Source organism: Nymphalis io, chromosome 11 (genome assembly GCF_905147045.1).
Source record: "Nymphalis io chromosome 11, ilAglIoxx1.1, whole genome shotgun sequence".
NCBI classification, from domain to species: Eukaryota; Metazoa; Arthropoda; class Insecta; order Lepidoptera; family Nymphalidae; genus Nymphalis; species Nymphalis io.
Window position 1 is genome coordinate 11,892,927 of NC_065898.1, and position 8,363 is coordinate 11,901,289.

At 32.9% G+C, this 8,363-nt stretch overlaps 2 non-coding genes across 2 annotated transcripts; one reads left to right on the forward strand and one right to left on the reverse strand.

The window, feature by feature from the left end:
• Positions 1-1,501: 1,501 nt before the first annotated feature.
• Positions 1,502-1,573, forward strand: Trnad-guc (transfer RNA aspartic acid (anticodon GUC)). Its single transcript has one exon. It is a non-coding gene; the product is annotated as a tRNA-Asp (tRNA).
• A 1,112-nt stretch (positions 1,574-2,685) lies between these two features.
• Trnad-guc (transfer RNA aspartic acid (anticodon GUC)) lies at positions 2,686-2,757 on the reverse strand. The gene has a single exon. It is a non-coding gene; the product is annotated as a tRNA-Asp (tRNA).
• Between the last annotated feature and the right edge of the window lie 5,606 nt (positions 2,758-8,363).

An 8,363-nucleotide genomic window follows, 5' to 3' on the forward strand; every position in this document is an offset into this window, starting at 1 on the left:
TCCTACCTCAACCACATGTAGCACGCGCCAAACTAAATATCCAATACGGGGTTTGGTCACGTGATCACTGTACCGCATTGTTCAAAACAATTTATTGCAGACGGAACACCTGGAGCTTGATAAATTGTATAATCATTACATTAGCCTCATGATTAGCTCGTGTTAGTAATTATAGGGTAAGCACGTAATTGGATCCGAAGCTTGCACCCTAAAAAATAATAGTGAAAAATACAATATGTCAATCTAAATACTGGTCATATTTGTTGGAAGAAATAAAAAAAAATCGTAGCACATAAGTATGAAGGGTTATGTATGAATTGGGCTCGACGAGACGAATTTTAGTAATGTTTTAATTTTAGAATATTTCTAACAATAAAAGCATGCGTGGAAGATGATTATCCAAGAATTATCAAAAATAAATTATTATGACACGTAGTAACTCCACTACGCTATCTTTGTATTGTGATTGCTGTAGTATAATTCTAGAGTGAGTCAGAACTCAGTACTTGGTATTGTGTTCCGGTTTAAAGGGTGAGTGAGCCAGTGTAATTACAGCCACAAGACATGACATCTTAGTTCCCAAGGTTGGCGGCGCATTGGAGATGTAAGCGATGGTTAACATTTCTTACAATGCCAATGTCTATGAGCGTTGGTGACCACTTACCATCAGGTGACCCATATGCTCGTCCACCTTCCTATATTATAAAAAAAATAATATACTAGTCTAGTACGCCAGCTATCCGATAACTTTAGGTCAAATTATTTTATAAACAGTATTAATCCTTATCAAAATTAATAACTAATTAACTTATAAAGTTTTTTTCAATTAAAAATTATCGTTTACATTGTTTCATAAAAGATAATATTTAAATATAAATGTTTATATCTTAAAAGATTGTCTCGATTTGATTAACTTACAAAAAAATTAAGTGTTTTTTATTTTTTATTTCATTCATTTCTATCAAATCCTATGATGTACGTATATATATATATATATATATATATATATATATACATAAATATATATATATAAATATATATACACATATATATATATATATATATATATATTATGTAACAATTTAAAAACCTATAAAAAATAAACCAAACAGATTCCTAGTTGTACTATGGTTTTTATAGAACCTTTTTTAACTTCAAATGTTTGTATATATTGGTTAAATATTGCAAATGATTTATTAAACCACTTTCAATCAACCGATTAAACTATTTTAAAAACCTTTTTTATTGTGAAAATACATTTAGTATTCTATATTTTATTTTATTTATTTATGTTACAGTTGTGTTAGATTTTTTTTTATATGAATAAAATTTGTTATACAAAGAAAAGCTTATAATCTCTAAGAAATTACTTCCAGCCACCTTAGATTGTGAGTAATTTAAGTAGGGTTTGGTCCTAAAAAATATTTACCTATTGTTTAAATAAGTTTATGTAAATTGTATGAGTCTGATAAGTACAGTATTTTTAACAAATCATTCACAATCCTCGGTAGTATAGTGGTAAGTATCTCCGCCTGTCACGCGGGAGACCGGGGTTCGATTCCCCGCCGTGGAGTTAAATTTTTGACAATTAATTTTAACTATATTTAGTTTTTATAAAACGTCTCAACGTAAAGCAACTTTTTATAAGTTTTTATATAAGTTATACGAAGGTTATATAATAAATCACTATTGGAAGTTATTTATCGACCGTTTAAATGAGACATTTATTTTAAAAACAATACAAAAGCGTTAATGGAATGCTCTATATTTAAATCGTGATAGACGATAATGGATGTCGATTGTTCTATTTCGGTGCGTGTGCGCATATCCGGTTGGGTAAGGGCGACTTTAAATTATTACACAACTATTTTAAGGTAAATGAGAAAAAACTCTTCTGTATATTGTGTTGTTTATGTCAACTGTAGTTACAATTATAAGTAAAAAATAACAAAATTGCTGTAATATGTACCTAATTTAAAATTATTTAATTATGCTAAATCAAGATCCCATAAAATAAATAAACACAAAAAACGACAATTGCTCGACAAAAATTATAAATATTCTTTCAAGCGGTGAATGATTTTTGTTTACAGTTGTTCGATCGCCTGGCCAAGGCTTTCTTTCGTATGGGAAAAAATCCAGCGATGGAATATGAACCTACGTACCGCTAAGCTAAGCAACGGCTTTCAAACACATGTTCGATGTTTGCGCTCCGATATATTTAAACAAATCGGATGATACTTTGCTTGTATGAATATTATTGACCACTGTACATATGTGTAAGCTGACTGTACGAACACACAAGTCTTCCGTACTCGTACATCGTCCCAACGTATAATTTGGGATCCCTCGAAAGAAGAGTGAAGAGATATTTTCTAAGCAATCGCTTCAAAAACTTCGATCTCATTACTGCCTTTCACTGGCATGATTGTCATCAAACGCAATCCTATATCTGTATTGAAATAAACCCATTATAAATCATATACAGAACTAGCTGCCGTACGAAGTCGTACGGGTAAAATTCAACACAGTTACCCCTGCCAGCTAACCCTTCTTATCGTGGCGTGGTTATTACTGCACTATAATATAAATTAACAACAACAAAATACGTATTACTCTAAAATTATACTATTATAGTAGTAGAACAATACATATTTGCAAAAATAGATCACATAAAAAACAATCCTCCCCGGCGGGGAATCGAACCCCGGTCTCCCGCGTGACAGGCGGGGATACTTACCACTATACTACCGAGGATTATGATTTATGCGACAAATACCCTCGTACAATGTCTTTATTTACCTTTGTAAAGACAAGATTAAAATAAATAATAATGTTATAAAAAGTATCTCGAAAATTATCATAAGTTCGTGTTTATCTTGTGACGTTACATCTTAGATTCCATGGTGGAGTTCATCGATGGTATGGGTGTACTTCCTATGGGTGAAGATGACCCATCAGCATCTTTCTGCTCCTGTTTTGCTAACATAAATAAATAAAAATATTATAGAAGTGTTTTATGTTTACATAATTAATATCCGCTTATAAGTGTTTTCGATTATATAAGCTTATATATTTTTAAGGGTTGCATATCCATTCAAATTGTCATTTTTAAATACCGCTTTTATTAATATATAACAATTCAAAAAAAGGTCCTGTCATTTAAAAAAAAAAACATTTAACAAACAATTGATTTATTAATCACCCTTATTATTATATTAACGCAATCAAGTTTAGGTGGGACAATAAAAATATGTCTTAAATTACCATTAAGTATGTATTAAATTACTTCTAAGTTATATTGTTGATCGAAGTAAGTTAAGTATATTTGCAAAGAAAAACATTTACGATTTTAGTTCATATCAAATGATATTTTCTACAACTTTATGCATGCTGATCAAGATTTTTGTCACTTGAAACGCTTTATAATAAACATAAGGACCAGTTGCAGTTCGTAATAAAGACTGTGAACTGTCGAAAAATTGTGAACGGCGCATTAAATTCACAATGTAGCGCATTTCAGTAGTTTTAATGTCGGTTAAATTAGTTTGTTTATAATTTACCTCGAATTGGCTCGATATATTAAAAACAATGCACCGTTAATACTCTTAAAGTTTAAATTTATTATATAAACTAACGGTCCCTGCAATTATTCGTAGTTATAGTATAAGCCAGCTACCGCGTCTATCAAAATTAAAATGCCTTAATTATTTTTAGACCCCCATCACCCTTGCCCATATGTCAACGTGAAAATAATCAATACGGTTCTCATAATAAAAACTTCGTAATATGTATTGGAAAACATTCGTGTCACACCCTCGCTTTATTCGAGGGTGAAGAAATTATTATTAGCGCACGTGGCGACTATGCATTGTTTTTTGTTTGCTTGTCACTCAGCCACAACTATTAAAAAGTGTTATTCTGAGAAAGAATATGAGAATTACTTTTTTTATATTAACATTTGTGTTTGTTATTGTGTATCTTTCGAAATAGACAGAGATTTATTCTAGAGTTAACTAACTATACTTCGAATTAATTTAAGAAACTCAAGGTTTTCGCCTTTTTAGAAGCCGCAATATTCGGATAATATTCAGTTTTTCTAGTTGCTGTACCATTTCGGCTCTCGACCTGGCTTCATCATCAAATATCTCGATGGTAGTTGATGGTTTATAATATATATGTATTTATATTTTAGCTTTCTCTGGATAAATTTGAAATTCAATCATTAGTAAAGCCCCCTTCACTCAGAATTCCTAATTTGTTTAGCTGTCTTCTTGCTTATCTATTTTTTTTTTATTTAGTTTTACATATATACCAGTTTCATTTTTCTTTAATTGTACGAAAACATTGAAAATTGTCAATGTTTTCTTATTAATACATTTATCTTCTTCATCTTCTCTTGTCAATAAAGATAAATGTTTGTATGTTTGTCCTTTATGCATTCCGAAGCTATTAATCCAATTGTGATGAAACTTTAGTCGATTCTTCTGTGTACGCAAGAGAAGGTTTCTGGCCTGAAAAAAAACAAGATTTTTTCTTTGTATGTTTGTCTTTCAATAACAGCCTGTGAATGTCCCACTGCTGGGCCTTAGCCTCCTCTCCTTCTTTGAGAAGAAGGTTTGGAGCTCATTCCACTACGCTGTTCCAATGCGGGTTGGTGAAATACACATGTGGCAGAATTTCAGTGAAATTTGACACATGCAGGTTTCCTCTCGATGTTTTCCATCACTGTCAAGCACGAGATAAATTATAAACACAAATTAAGCACATGAAAATTCAGTGGTGCTTGCCCGGATTTGAACCCAAGATCATCAGTTAAGATTCACACGTTCCAACCACTGGGAAATCTCGGCTTTCAATATAAATTATGATCTAAATTTTAATCGTGCGAAGCCGGGACGTATAGCTAGTACATTAGAAATATTTCAAGAAACCCCAAAAATACCGTTTAACTAACAATTAAAGCGGAGGAAACGTCTTTGCCCCATATATTGTATCGTAAATTTATTCTCGTATCGTGAATAACTCCGTTTCGTAATCGCTTGTTATTTGGTCTGTTTGTTTGTTCGGTATTAGGGTGCGATTATTATTTGTTTGATTCGAATTACACTTGATAAATACTACTTCAATATTTCGTAATATACTTTTATATTAATTAATAATATATAAAAAAATTTTTAGATTTTCCTTATATTTCTTCTTACCCCACAAAATGAGCAATAAAGTTTTATCAGGAATAGCTAAGAGCGAGATCGTACCTCAACCATATATAGTAACCAACTCTTAATACGTTTGAATTAAAAGATCTTCTATTTTTGTTTGTCTGTCTCTTTGTTACCTTTTTGTCGTTTTGAACAAGCAGATTCATTGTAAAGGGATCCAGTCAATACAAAGACCAATCACTACATATTAAAAAATAAAGCCCACGCCGCGTCTCTTAGTCTGTTTGACCACGATAACCTCAAAAACTACCGAAAGGATACTCATACGATTTTCTTCAATGGAAGGTGCGATTCATGAGGAAGATTAAGGTGTACATTTCATTAATTTGTTTTTTTTTGTAAACTGACTGATATATGACTCTGATTGTAGAAGAAGGCGCAAAGAATCATATTGACTGGGAGCTTAACTGGCCGCGTGAACTAATAGAGTTATATGTATTACAATATATAGATCCTTATTCTGCACGTGAGTTAATAAAATATCGTAAATCGCTATTATTTTGATGGGAGTGTTACGAAAAATTAAACCTAATCTTTTTTTACTTATAAGTTTATAAACAAAGGCTCAGCAAGAGTAATGGTACTTAGCATTCTCTTATTTATTTATATTATGTCATTGTTATTTATAGCAAATTAAGAAACTATAAAATAAGTGTTGAGATCTAATACGAATTAGAGGAATGCATTTGAATAAAGGCTTAGCTATTCACTAAGCAAATCCGATTAGGGTACACGAAAGCGCACATGCATATAAGAATATTAGTGGGAGTATAAATTGTTCTAAAACATTTTACTTACAATAATGTCTAGTTAAATTTTGGAGTAGTAATTTCATTAGGAACGGAAACGACTCTATCCGTTTAGAGTCGTTTCCGTGTAACGTTTTGTAGTGAAACGTTTTTGCGGCACTAAAATAATCCGTGTTGAGTTGCTCACATAAGCGTTGTGTTTTTCTATTGATGTTAGGCTGCCAACTATAAAGAAACTTGACATAAATCCTCTGTGGGAGACATATCAGCAAGTTAAATAGGCTTTAGACTTAACTGATAATTTTGGGGACAGTTTTTTTTTATTTGACAGTATAATAACCCGGAAAGTACATGGTTGTGGGACGCTTTGCTTGTGTTATACAGAAACATCAGTTAGTAGTTTTGATGCTAAATGTAATGTAGTGAGATTCCGTCGAACTCGCTTCATTACTCGCTGAAATCTTGAAAACCAACATAAATGGCAATATACAATTTTGATGCGTGTTTTATTCAAATGTTATATACTTATTGTGGTCAATGTCACATACCACTTTCGGATATTTTACGACTGTTTTCTGCGCTGAATTTCGAGTATTCTTGTAGAATAGCTCTGGTCTCCGTTTCAGTTATTCTATAGCATTAGTAATTCTAATGTTTAAAGTTGAATTTAAGTTTATTAATTAAAGTTTAAGTTAATCTTAAAGACCAGCAAACATTGAACACCATAGCTCTCTTGTATACATTTCTCGGTTGGCAATGCATTTACAATTCAAAAGGCTTGCTTGCATAAGGTATTGTTTGTTTCCATACAGCTAGAGCACGAACAACATGGCACCATGTTGTTGCAATCATATTTCAATAAAATATTATGTTTGTTATTACCGTAACAGCCTGTGAATGTCCCACTGCTGGGCTAAAGGCCTCCTCTCCTCTTTTTGAGGAGAAGGTTTGGAGCTTATTCCACCACGCTGCTCCAATGCGGGTTGGTAGAATTCACATGTGGCAGAATTTCAGTTAAATTAGACACATGCAGGTTTCCTCACGATGTTTTCCTTCACCGTAAAGCACGAGATGAATTATAATCACAAATTAAGCACATGAAAATTCAGTGGTGCTTGCCCGGGTTTGAACCCACGATCATCGGTTAAGATTCACGCGTTCTTACCACAGGGCCATCTCGGCTTCATTCTCGGTTTGTTATTAAGTAAAAGTTAATGTTATTGTTACATTAAGAAAGTAGAATTTTGTGCAAGCTGACTGGGCAGGTTCCACCAACTCTTTAAATAATCTACCACTAAATAGCAATACTTAGCATTGTTGTGTATTGGTTTGATGTGTGTAAGTTTGTGAAACTACAGGCACAAAGGACATAACATCTTGTTCCCAAGGTTGATGACGTAAGAGATGGTTAATATCTTACATCGCCGATGTCTATAGGCGGTGGTGACCACTAATCATTTGTTGGTCCATTTGTTCGTTCGCCTACCTATAACAAAAAGATAAAATAAAATGGAAAAAGTGCTTCTAGCGTTAGTACCACTATCAAGGGTGGTCACTTCACGGCAATTATAAAACTTTGGTTTGTATATAAGTACCTTTTTGAAATAAAATTAAAATCCTATCAATGTATGTCAAATACTTTACACTACGTGTTAAAAATATATGCTACTATAAATAAAAAATGTATATAAATATTAACGGAAGAATTAACTACTTCACTTTAATCAAATAAATAAACACCGTGTCGGACAAAAGGAAGACCAGTAGTCATAACCTTAAATATAATACCTGCCCTTATTTCGTGAGCTTCAAACATCGTGACACACTTGCAGATTGCTCATTTAGCATCTGGTTCAGCGTACAGGCTTAATGCAACCCTGTTACAAATGTTTTGGAAGTTGGCACGAGCTGGAATGAGATTACGAGTGTGGAGTGCTTTGTGCATTTAGCTGATGCAAATTTTACACGTTTTAGTGTAAAACGAAAACGGCTTATATCGTTTATGGATGTGGAAAATTTTATTTTAACTGTCAATTGATTATTTTTTAGTTTATTTGCTTATTAACGCTCATGTGACTGTTTGTTACATAAACATCACAGTACAGTAACAGCCTGTTAATGTCCCACTGCTGGGCTAAGGCCTCCTCTCCCTTTAGAGGAGAAGGTTTGGAGCTTATTCCACCACGCTGCTCCAATGCGGGTTGGTAGAATACACAAGTGGCAGAATTTCAATGAAATTAGACACATGCAGGTTTCCTCACGATGTTTTAATTCACCGTTAAGCACGAGATGAGTTATAAACACAAATTAAGCACATGAAAATTCAGTGGTGCTTGCCCGGGTTTGAACCCACCATCATCGGTTAAGATTCACGCGTTCTTACCACTAGGCC